Genomic DNA, 13,570 nt, shown 5'->3' with positions numbered 1-13,570 from the left:
AAAATTACTATAAAAGGCAATTTTCAGTAAAAAAAATAATACTATTTTATTGATAAAAATTTGATGAATATGTTAATTACATTCAGGTGTTAAGGTAAATAATAGCCTATTATTGAGTTATAAAAGTGCTCATAACAATGTTATAATTTTTTAATTTGTGCAATGTTTTTAACACTCAAACTTGTTAATTTGGCAATTATCTACTAGAAATATGTAAGAAACAAAGACAATGTTATCTACAATACGATAATTATCTTCTACTAAGTTCCAAAAAATCACTAGGGGACAAAAATATTGGGGGGCAAATGTCCGTTTCAGAAATAAGCACTGGGGGGCAAATGTCCTATCTACCATTTCAACTGGGGGGCAAATGTCCAGCAGTCCACTTTTTTATTGGGGGGCAAATGTCCTGGGGGGGGGGGGGGGGGGGGGGCAAATGTCCGGATCCCACTGATGACACCGGATAAACAGGTACAAGTCTCTGAATTAGATATCTAATTCCGTGTTAAATGTCATTACTTTGTGAGATTAAATAAAAAAAATGTTATTTTGAATTACATGTTTAGATATAAAATATTTTATTTTTAATCAATTTAATACTAATTTTCACTAACTCTACAAGAATTATTCATTGCATTGAAACGTAACATTCATAGCATGAAGTTGATGAACATAATTATAAAACTACATGTTCATAGTTAAACTTGAATATTGCGCGAGTAAAAAGAACACATGGCCATTGAAAGTAATATTTAGTTTAAAGCATACATTTGCAGTTTACTCGGTTTTGTTTAGAGTTCCCTCTTTTTCACATACTTCACTTAAAAGTAATGGTGAAATATGAAAACATATTATTCGGCTGCAGTTATTGCATATCTGTACATAATAAAATCAAATCAAGCACCACTTTCGCATTGTCATACGAGGTTAACGTCAAATAATGCTGACATCTCGTATTTCTGTATATTATGGTAACTAACTGGATTAGTGTCTGATTTGTGTGACGTGCCCCGCGGCAGGGGACAATTATTACGGTTCTTGTCTAAACACTTTTAACTTAAAACTAAATTATGGATATGAAGTTATGAATTTTGATAATTCATATTACCGTTCAAAATCGAAATTTACATCATTGTAAAGTAAAATGCATCAAAGAGCTATAAAAATAAATAGTATTTTATACTTCTTTGAATGCATTATAGGCCACGGATCCATAATATTGAAAAACTTTTTTAATTTAAAAGACACGTTTTTTTAAGGAGACCCGAAATACACATATAATTTGCCCTATATGAAAAATACATATCTAAAAAATACGCTGAGTAATGGGAATAACATGCTTCCCGACAATTTTGAAACAAACAGCAAAGAAGTATTTTTATAGCTCTTTGTTGTATTTTATACTTTTTGGTTTGAAACAGATCACCATTTAAAAGAAATTTAAAATATTATGCATATCAGATATATACATGTGTGTCGATCTAATTCCGTGTTTGCAAAATTAAATAAAAATTTTATTTTAAATTACATGTTTAAATAAAAATCTTTGAATTTTTTTTTTTTAATTTATTGACTTTAAATTCATTATTCACATATATTTTTGCCCTTAAAAGATATAATCAAAAGATTAAATACATATCTAAAAGTTACGGTCTGTAATGGAAATAACCTTCCCGACTCTCAATTTTAAAACAAAACCAGTATGAAGACATTACAATGTTATGTATTCTGCAAATAGCCTCGGGCAAGGTATAAACTCTGCTTGTGTAAAAAGTTTCATTCCGTGTCGTTACAATACCCCTAATTAACAAAACCAGTGTAGTGTGTCAAGATTATCAAGATAGTTAAAATGGTATAAAGGGAAACAATCAAATTTAAACAGTTTGGCTTAATAATCAAGGGACAATACTCTTCAAAACACGGTCTCATTTCTGGACATGGATGCATATTCAATAACCGGTCTTAAATACGATATATAAATTTAATTAAGCGTGCTTCTTTTTAATTTAAGCTGTTCCAAGATTTTTTAAGGCAGACGCTGCTATATCTGGAATGTGTTTATGCCATGTTCCAGAACACCTAGATGTATGGAATGATATTTAGGTAAATATTACACAATGCCTGCTGACTGTTACAATTTACTCACTGACACTCCCATTATGCTTACTGGTATAGTAATCATGCATGCTGGCACCTTTAACACGCTTGTTGACAATGATACCACGCTTGTTGACAATGATACCATGCTTGCTGACAATGATACCATGCGTGCTGGAAGTTACATCTTCTTTGTTGCTTAGACCCTGATGTCTATATCATAATTTCATTTGGCAAAATGACAGTGCTGTGTACCGTATTGGAATATTTCAATATGCTATGGTTATACTTGTTAATCTGTAATGCATCCAAGAACAAAAATTCACGAAGTGATCAACCAGTAAGGAAAATGTAATCAGGCACTAGGCAGAATAGGAGTAAGCATAATGTCATTTCAAAAGTATATGTCACATTTTGATAACAGGGGGCGCTATGTTCAAGTGGTCGTGTTTTTTAATCCCCCGCCACAAGTGGCGGGGATTATAGGAATGGTCTCCGTCCGTCCTTCCGTCCGTCCTTCTGTCCGTCCGTCCGTCTGTCCGTAACACTTTCGTGTCCGCTCCATATCTCCTAAACCCCTTGAAGGATTTTCATGAAACTTGGGTCAAATGATCATCTCATCAAGACAATGTGCAGAACCCATGAGTCAGCCTTGTCCGCCCAAGGTCAAGGTCAAAGGTTTGAGCCTTCCATTTTGTGTCCGCTCTATATATCCTAAACCCCTTGAAGGAATTTTATAAAACTTGAGTCAAATGATCACCTCATCAAGGTGATGTGCAGAACCCATTAGTAAGCCATGCCGGCTCAAGGTCAAGGTCACAACTTAGGGTCAAAGGTTAGAGCCTTCCATTTTGTGTCCGCTCTATATCTCCTAAACCCCTTGAAGGATTTTCATCAACTTGGGTCAAATGATCACCTTATCAAGGCAATGTGCAGAACTCATGAGTCAGCCATGCCGGCTCAAGGTCAAGGTCACAACTGAAGGTCAAAGGTTTGAGCCTTCCATTTTGTTTCTGCTCTGTATCTCCTAATTCCCTTCAAGGATTCATTTTAAACTTTGGTCAAATGATCACCTCATCATGGCGATGTGCAGAACTCATGAGTCAGCCATGCTGGCTCAAGGTCAGGGTCACAACTCAAGGTCAAAGGTTTGAGCCTTCCATTTTGTGTCCACTCTATATCTCTTAAACCTCTTGAAGGAATTTTATAAAACTTTGGTCAAATGATCACCTCATCAAAACGATGTGCAGAACTTATGAGTCAGCCATGCCGGCTCAAGGTCAAGGTCATAACTTAGGGTCAAAGGTTTGAGCCTTCCATTTTGTGTCCACTCTGTATCTCCTAAACCCCTTGAAGGATTTTCATCAAACTTGGGTCAAATGATCACCCCATCAAGAACTCAATAGTCAGCCATGTCAACTCAAGGTCAAGGTCACAACTCAGGGTCAAAGGTTTGAGCTCTGTATCTCCTAAACCCCTTGAAGGATTTTTATGAAACTTGGGTCAAATAATCACTTCATTAAGACATTGTGCAGAATTCATGAGTCAGCCATGTCAGTTCAAGGTCTAGGTTACAGCTAAAGGTCAAAGGTTTACCCTTTCACTATTCATAGCAGTGGCGGGGGATTTAGCTGTCTTTTAGACTGCCTTGTCCGTACTTTGAATAATTATTTGCCGGAAAGATTATCGAGGATATCCGAATATGTATAGATATGTATAGTTACTTCCCCTTTTTGCAAATCGCCATTTGTCTTAACTTTATTTATTTTTAATGTTGCGTATACTGTATGCTGTCACGTGACCTGGTGTACGGCGAGAAAAAGTTAAGATGGCGGATGTGGATATTGAAGAAAGGTAGGCTCCTTGTTTGTTCATTGATTTCTTTGTTAAAATTTCCTTTAGGGGAGAATGTTTTGTCGTATAACATGGCACTGACATTTGTCTTTCATCGGTTGTATACCATTACCTCAGACGACGTCTCGATTTTCTAGACTTTGCCCTTGAATGCAACAAAAACAACGGAAAATAAATCTAAGCGAGGAGAGACTCGGTTTTTCGAATTTTCCATCACTTTCTTGTGCGATTTCTGCCAGTTAATGAAGTAGACATAGACTATGTACATAGACAAAACGTGTGTATCAGTCAGTTCCCAAAAAGCCGCATATTTCTTAAAAAAAATACTTGTTTTAAAATTTGCCAAGTGGACGGTCAGAAGGCCGAGGTTATTCTGTCGGTGTACGGGAAGACGACGGTCAAAAGTGTACTGTAAGAAGACAAAAATTCAAAGATTTTGCTACGAAATTGTGTACGGAAAGAAGACAAAATTCTGACACGATCATTTATTGATTATATTTCGACATTAGTGCTACCAATTTTCAATGTTTTTTAAAACATTGGAATTTTAAAGATTAATGAAAAACTATGTTTCTGTATTTAGCTCATTTGACTCAGAATCGTCTTGGATGATAAGTATATTGGCATATAATCTGATAGATCTATTCTTACATACGTTTTCTTTAGACGATTTTAATTTGTTGGGAAGGAAAGTACAAAGGGATTCTAACCTTGTAGTGTTCTTTTTTACCTGAACATTTGAGCTCACTTTTGTCATATTTATATGAATCCTTCGTGCAAATACAATTTTTTTTAATATTTAACACGATTTTAAAGAATGGCATGCTGCTATTTTAGAAGAAACTTTGGAGTCGCCATTTGAGAAGTTATTTATGATCGGCATTTGAAATGTATTTTGACGTATCGGCTTAGACAATATCAGGTGTTGATTTTCAATAAGATCATTTACTGAAATATGCTAAATACTGATGTTAGTATGTTGAAATTCAAATGAACACCTTTCCCTAGGTATATTTAACACCTTGTAGGTACTATCATTAATGTTTAAGGATGTAGGAGAATTTTTTTTTTCTAACGTTAAGAATCTTTTCATACTCTGTGAGCTTGACGAATATTAGTTTCTAAGACAAACAAGGGAAGAAAAAACACAAGTCACCGATTGTGGTACCTTATAAAACATGTAATATCCCATTTAATGCTATAGGGATTTCATGTCTTACAGGTTGATAGGAATACAATGTGATGTCAGCATTATATAAGCATAAATGTCACTAACACATCTCTTTCATTTTTACATGTTGACATAATTACCCCACCCACTTTATTTTCAATGGAAAAAATGTATTTAATCTACAGAAAATTTCTGTTTTCAAAATATTTTGCAGCTTTAATGACACACAAAAATGCTTCAATACGGAAAGAAAAAGGTTGGGATCACCGTGTATCTAAGAGATTTATGAAGAAAAAACTGTTAAAAACTGGTGAATTTTGATATTATTTTGTTCTTTTTGTTTTAATCTATATTTTCTAGATAAAATAAAGTGCTATCTTGAAAACTTTTATTTCAGTTATAGCTTATTGTTATATGTATCAGTCAGGTTAATATCAAAACCAAACCTGATCTACTTTCGTAGATATTTGAAATTACCTACCTCTACCCCATTGTAAATCTTTCGTCAATTTTAAGCAAATGCCAGCCAAAAATAAGGGTGATTTTTTTTACAAAAAGTACAATCTATTTTCTTAAATGGTACATTATTAGTCAAATTTTAATTATTTAGCGTTAATTTTTGGCAAAACTTTTGTTAAAATTCAATGCTCGAAGAAACATTTTTCAAAATGGCGGATATGAAAAAAAACAAAAACGCTCGTACATCCTTAAGAAAATCAACATAGACATGATAGAGATCAAAAGGTGGCTTTTGAGCGCCTTTTGATGCAAAATGAAATTCACTATTTCTTAATAGAGAAAATACACTTACAACAATAAAAATTATAAAGTATTGATTTAGTAGGTATGTCACTAAAGAGTAAAGAGCTCCAAACTCTTTTAGAAATCAAGTTTGGCTACTAAATGTAAAGTTGTAACGGAAAATGTGAGTATATACCTGCGTTATGTTATTTTCAATGTTATTAGGTGTATGCTCTGACTGCAAAAACAGAAACCTTATTCATGCAATACCTTTAACACTTTTGTGTTACGGTTTATGTTATCTGTGCCTTTAGCTGTTTTGGCAATTTTAGACTCAGTGATGTTTTCTGTGAACATTTTGACCAGTACGTATTTACTCTAAATTCGGCCTTTATTATGACAATGTTTCTGGAAGAACTATTCACAAAATTGGCGGAAATATTCCGAGTCCGTGATTCGAACCATAACACAGCTTGTGTTAGGCTGATTTATGACTGGACTCTTATTTACTTAAAATATGACAGAATCACAATCAAATTGATAACAAATTGCAATGCAGGCATCTGTTTTTGACATACAGTGATAAATCGAAAGAAAATTGTAGCTTGTATATTCATTTGTTCAAGTTAGCTCACATGATCAGGTAAAACACAATACTGTTATCTCTCCATATACTTTGCTTCCCAACAATTTAAGGTCCCCCAAAGCAAGTGCATGAAAGAATATATCTATCAGATTATATGCAGATATTAAACATCATTCAAATGAGCTAAAAACAGAAACAAGTTCATTCTAATTTTTCAATAATCTTTAAAATTCTGTACGGTTTAGAGAAACTGGAGAATTCTTTGGAAACACATTGAAAATTGGCAGCACTAATGTCGAAAAATAGACCACATTAATCCTTCTAAGTTCCAGGGTAAGGCAGCTGGTGATCGTGTCAGGATTTTGTCTTCTTTCCGTACATCATTTCGTAGCAAAATCTTTGATTTTTCGTCGTCTTACCGTACACCGACAGAATACCCTCGGCCTTCCGACCGTACATTTGGCAAATTTTAAAACGAATATTTTTTTAGTAAATATGCGGTTTTCATTGAACTGGCTGATACACACGTTTTGTCTATGTACATAGCCTGTGTGTACTTCATAATTTGGCAGAAATCGTGGATGAAAGGGATGGAAAATTCGAAAAACCGAGTCTCTCCTCGCTTAAATTTATTTTCCGTTGTTTTTGTTGCATTCAGGAGCAAAGTCTAGAAATTTAAGCCGTTGTCGGAGGTAATGGTATACAACCGTTGAAAGACAAATGTCAGTGCCGTGTTATACGACAAAACATTCTCCCTTAAAGGAAGTATTAACAAAGAAATCAATGAACAAACGAGGAGCCAACCTTTCCCCAATATCCACGTCCGCCATCTTGCATTTTTCTCGCCGTACACCAGGTCACGTGACAGCATACAGTGGTATATTTACAAGTGACGTGTTATATAAATGGAAGACTCACAGTTTGAAATTCCTGAGATTTCACAAATTAAACTGGCTGTTAAGGACATAATTTTGCAGATTGCTAATAATGTGTCAAACTGTCATTTTGAACATGTAGAATATGAACTTGAGTCAGTGATGACTGTTTTGACACTTAGCCAAGAGCTAATTGAAATCCGTTATAGGCCGGATATTCCCGTTACCTTTCGTGAAAACTACGAACTTGCGCCCCCTGGTATCAAAATGTGACGTGCAATGTTGCACTTTGCATTATGCTTACTTTCAACTTGCTTAGTGGCTGATTGCGTCTTTCATATTGTGTGATCACATCGTGTATTTTCTTCTTTGAGCATTGTAACTGTGCAATGTTGCTTATAAACAGTCCCGGCATGTTGTAATATTCCAATACGGTACACGGCACTGTCATTTTGCCAAATGAAATTATGATATAGACATCAGGGTCTAAGCAAAGTAGTTGTAACTTCCAGCACGCATGGTATCATTGTCAGCAAGCATGGTATCATTGTCAACAAGCGTGGTATCATTGTCAACAAGCGTGTTAAAGGTGCCAGCATGCATGATTACTATACCAGTAAGCACAATGGGAGTGTCAGTGAGTAAATTGTAACAGTCAGCAGGCATTGTGTAATATAAATATCCTTCCATATAGATGCTTATGTAAGTGAGTGTAAGTAGAAGTAACTGAATATAGGACAATAACGGGACATTTGGTCAAGATCAAGAATAAATAACAGGTAGTAGGCCTACATCTGATATTTAGATTTCATATTTCATTCAATAGTTTCAACTATAATGTAACAGTTACAAGACCAAAAGAAATAAAATTCGTTTCGCGTCCTATGACATACTTCCCTACGTTCGTGAAAAGGCTCATGACTTTTCTTGCATACCAGACGGGGATTTCCGGTATTTTTACCGGTGCTGGAAAAATCCATCTTACACCCGGCGGTGTAAGATGACTCTCGTGCTTTAAATGACGTATTACGAACTACATATATGTAGAAGATTTATGTAGTTATTTATATTTTATTTCGAAAAACGGAATAAAAATCCAGTACCTTGACAGTTCCTCTTTATTCCTGATAGTATATTTCTCGATTCAAAACACGTTATTTTATCAAAAATCCATAACGTTACTCTGCAACTGATCAAACAAAACCAGAACTAAACATTGTTATTTGTCTTTGAAACGTCATGACGTCTTTCCTGTTTACGGACGTTGCTTTCCCGCGCTTTGTTTAAATATGCTGCTATAAGAAATAGTTCTAAAAAGAAAGCCACTCGACTGATTTTATTTTTATTATTATATCTTGTTATCGGTATGCAAGAAAAAGATTCTGTCACTGGTTATAGGTGCAGATGGGAATATCCGGCTCTCGGGTAACTGTTTAGGTGGTAACTCGGTAGGAACCTCGTTACCGCCTAAGCAGTTACCCTCGAGGCCGGAAATTCCCATCTGCACCTATAACCAGTGAAAGAATCTTATATTCTGCCTAGAGTATAAGATATGAATAAAATGACAATATACAAAATAACAGTTCACTACATTAAAACAATAAAAAAGCTGATATTGCTGAGGTCAGAAATTGTTATGTCGGCTCACTATCATGTCTTCCAATCGCTGTTATCATCCATTTGGGCTTCCGTCGCTTCCTGGCTTGCCTGGATGGTTTCGAGATTCCTATAACTCCTGGATTACGTCTCATAGGGATGACATATGGACGGGCGGAACGATCACTCCCCTGATCAATATGCTCCTGTACAAAGTCATCATGTGGGTCTGAATTACCTTCACCAAGACTGTCATGTCCATCTTGGTCCGGCTGTTCTCTGTCCTGCCCATCTATGGGGATCATAAACGGAAGAAGGAGGTTTCGATGTAAAGTCCGAGACTTCTTAAATCGTGCGCCTTCCCGTTTGAATTCAGAGACAGGCATGTCTTCGATAGGCTGACGAAGAACAATGCAGGGAATATGTTCCCATTTATCGGCAAGTTTCTGTTTTCCGCGGATAGAAACGTTTCGGACAAGCACACGATCTCCTGAGTATAGGACTGAACTGTGTGCATTTTTGTCGTAATGGGCCTTGTTTGTTGATGACGTTTTGAGGCGATTTGATGGGCCTTTGTGTAGGCAGAACGGAGACGATCGCGAAGCTTAACCACATACTCCGAATGTATGTCTGAAGACAAAGTCACTGTAGGAAGTCCTACAAAAGCGAGTCAAGGATGTCTGCCAAACATGAGGAAGTAAGAGGAAAATCTGATACTTTCGTGCCGGGTGGCGTTGTAGGCATGCACTAGACTCGGAACATGAGCCTTCCAGTCCGACTTTTGATGTTCCTCTAGGGTACCAATTATTTGAGCAATGTCTGGTTAAAATAGAAAAAGTGGAAACTCCACAGGTCGCTCAACACGACAAAAACGAAAATGTTGCAGGCTCGGTTTGATTGAGCCTGTTCACGGACGGTAGTGGAAATGCATGCTACCGCCTACGCCCTCTAGCCCCGGGTTGAGCAGAACTCAACATTTACACATGCTACAAGTACAAAAATCAATTTAGAAACATCCGCTAAACCTCTCAACCATTCCGTTGCCCATAGCATGATAAGGGGTGGTCCTGGTCTTTTCTTCGCCAGCCAGACTGCAAAGTTCTTTGATTAGGGCCGACTCAAAATTTTGTCCCTGGTCGCTGTGTATTCTGCCCGGAAATTTATAATGAACGATAAAGTTGTCAAACAGAATCCGAGCAGTTGTCTTTGCTGTCTGATTGCGAGTAGGGTATGCTTGCGCAAATCTACTGAAATGGTCAGTTTTCAAACCCTCCCTTGGATTCTAAAGATAAATAGTCTTTGTACACTATATCCATCGGGGCCAATGACTGAATAGGAGTCAGCTCAGCTGTGGTAGCGAGAGACTTTCGCCGAATGCAGCGGCCACATTTTCTGACGCTGTCTGCAATAAATGTGTCCATTCCTGGTCAGTAGAATCGTTCTTAATATAACGATGTTGTCCGATCGCGACCCTGATGACCAAGGTCGTTGTGTAAAGCTCTGAAGATTTCTGATCGGAGTGCTTCAGGAAGGACAAGTTGTAGACGATATTCACCTGACGAAGATGATTTTCTTTACAGGACATCTTGGAGAAGAACCAGGTGAGGCCATTCACGCAGATAAGAAGAAAGTCTACGGTCAATCGGCTGAGCCGGTATTGTGCCGTTTCTTATACTTTCTACTATCTTGTAAATGACTGGATCCTGGGCCTGAACTTTTCTTCAGTCTTTTAAAGACAAGCTTTGAGATCTCAAGATGCTGCATTTTTTACTGCTTGTATGACCTCACGAGAGATAAGCCGACTTAGTCCATCAGCGTCAGAATGGTTTATTCCTTTTCGGTATCTGCCTGTGTAATTATAGTTGGCCAGGGCAGCGAGTCATCTGCGGCCCATAGCAGCAAGCTTTGCTGTAAATGATGGGTTATTATAAGTCACAACCTCAAATACAAGTAGTCGTGAAACTTTGTAGTAACCGCCTACTTGAGGGCGAGAAATTCGAGTTTATGAGCTTGATAATTGCTTTCACTTTGCTTAAGGCTCCGGCTTGCATAGGCAATGACTCAATTCTTGTCTCCAAGCTTTTGGTAAAGTACACCTCCTAGTCCTAACGAGGAAGCATCTACATGAACAGGAAACGACTTTAAGTAGTCAGCATATCCGAGAACAGGTGGATTTTTTAGCTGTTGCTGAATACTTTTGAAAGCCCGTTGCTGCGGTTCCTCCTATCGAAATACAGAGCGTTTGACCTTTAAGTGATTCTTTTTCTGTTTCTTGGTTGGATGACCCATCACCAGATAATTTAGAGGTCTGGCAAAGGCAACGAATTCTCTGATAAACCGTCTGTAATATCCGGCGAAACCAAGAAACTGACGAACCTGTTTTACAGACTAGAGAGTAGGCCAATTCTTTACGGCTTCTGTTTTCGTTGGGTCTGTCTTGATCCCTTCTTCGGAAACTACATGTCCCAGTAGGTTGTCTCTTTCCGGAAGAATTCACATTTGATAGTTTTATTTTCAAATGGAAATCAGCCAAACGTTCAAAAACTGCGTCGAGGCGATTGAGGTGGGAATCAGTGTCCTTGCTGAAGATTATGATATTATCGAGGTAGATGAGGCAGTCTCTCAGGTTGAGATCTCACATACAGCGTTCCATGAATCGCTTAAAAGTGGCGGGAGCGCTGCAAATGTAGATCATTGTTGTAAACATACATATTATGTTATTATATATATATATATATATATATATATATATATATATATATATATATATATATATATATATATATATATATATATATATATATATATATATATATATATATATTTCTTTTAGTTTGAATGGGCAATGTTATGAATACATAACAATGTAATAAATACATAACCGAGCATAATTTTTATCAAAATATTTCAATGAACACATTAAGGTTTTCCTGTCTTTTATTGTCTAATTTACCACGGTCCATCGTGCAAATGACCCCTGAGCAACTGAACTCTGAACCGTGATAAATCAGACGATAAACCACTCGAAGGCCTTGATTATTTGTTAAATAAAGTGAACTTTGTTCATTTATTTCATGTGCTTTATAAATATGCCAAATGTTACGTTTTCCATCTCTAATGATGTTTTTTTTCTATTCGTGTTTATCGTTTATGCCAATAATTTAAAACACCCAAAGACATTTCTGTTATGTTTTATTACTAAAAATGTAACCGTAATTGGAACACTAGGCGTCAGTAAATCGTCATTACCGATAGAAAACGGTGGTTACGAAGAATCTATATTCAGTATATAAAAGATAAAAGGTAATGGTAGATTTCCCGAAAGCACAGAGCACCCCAAATATAGCCATACAGCCATATGCATATATAAAACATATTTTACCACATATGACTTGTTCATCTTTCTTGTACGTTTGTATAACAATGGTTATAAAGTCATTTTAGTATCGTAATGTGTTACTTTCGATGGAGCTGATTACATGTTATAGTTGCCGACCAACATGTAATCAGCGATTCATTTGACAGTGATCAGCCTCATGTCCGGTGTATAGTATAATTACTTTCACTGGTTCTTGGAGCATAGGAATATAGACTGTTAAGTTTTTGCCTCCATTCTGTCGGGTTATCGAGTAAACATTTCATATACAAGCAATTTTATACTTGCTCGTATAAAAGTGATGTTTTATGAAGCATTATACAACAGATAACCTGACTTAAAGGAGTATCCGAATTTTCCTTAATCAAGAACAATTAAACTTAACTAGAAACATATTTGATATAACTGAATGTAGTCAACTTCACTTTATGAATAATGGAATTCAAAATGTGTTTGGCTGAAAATTACACTGACATAATATTATAAAATGTACTGGCATATACATGCATTCCCCAATACTGTAAATACTCGTGCAAGTTTATACATTTCGAAAGGTGACTAGATTTGTTGTGCTTTCGAGAAAACCATTGGTTTGATGTTCAGAACACTCTGAAATTGAAAACTACCTAAGGACTAATCTTTTTTTGTCCAACCCTTTCTTATTCTACACATTGCATCAAGGCAATGATCTGTGATCATGTTTATTACTTCGTTTGAATGTCTAAAGGATGAGAAAAAAGAAGGTATCGACATTAAGTAACTGTTACAACTTTTCAAGTGCGAGTGAATACTTGTAACAACAGTGTTACCCCATTATTGTAGAATCAATTTATATCGTTTTTGAATAATTTGTCAAAACTCGGCACATCCTAATTGGAGGCGGATTGCTGGGAGAAGCATTCTTTCTTTCTTCTATTTTCTCTCCCCCCCCCCCCCCCCCCCCCCCCCCCCCCCCCCCCATTTTTGGAGCTTACTTTCTCTTAAAGTTTATTCTGGTGTATGTTATTTCATGTACACTTTTTGCTTTCAATTACCTGTACCATTCATTCAACCCGACGTTGCTTTTTTTTTGCTTTTGCGTTAAATTCAACATATGCACTACTTTTGATCTGATTCACCCAGTGAAGCTATGGGTAGTAGTGTAAGAGCTGAATTTTTTAAAGCTCGATACTACTTGTGATGTTTGTAGAAAATTTAAAAAAGATTAAAATGACGATTAAAGCAGTCGTTTGATCCTGTGATAAAACAAAATTAAACACAAAGAATATGCTATG

Source organism: Mercenaria mercenaria, chromosome 1 (genome assembly GCF_021730395.1).
Source record: "Mercenaria mercenaria strain notata chromosome 1, MADL_Memer_1, whole genome shotgun sequence".
NCBI lineage: Eukaryota > Metazoa > Mollusca > Bivalvia > Venerida > Veneridae > Mercenaria > Mercenaria mercenaria.
The sequence above is the reverse complement of the archived record's forward strand: the minus strand, read 5'-3'. Positions refer to the sequence as shown.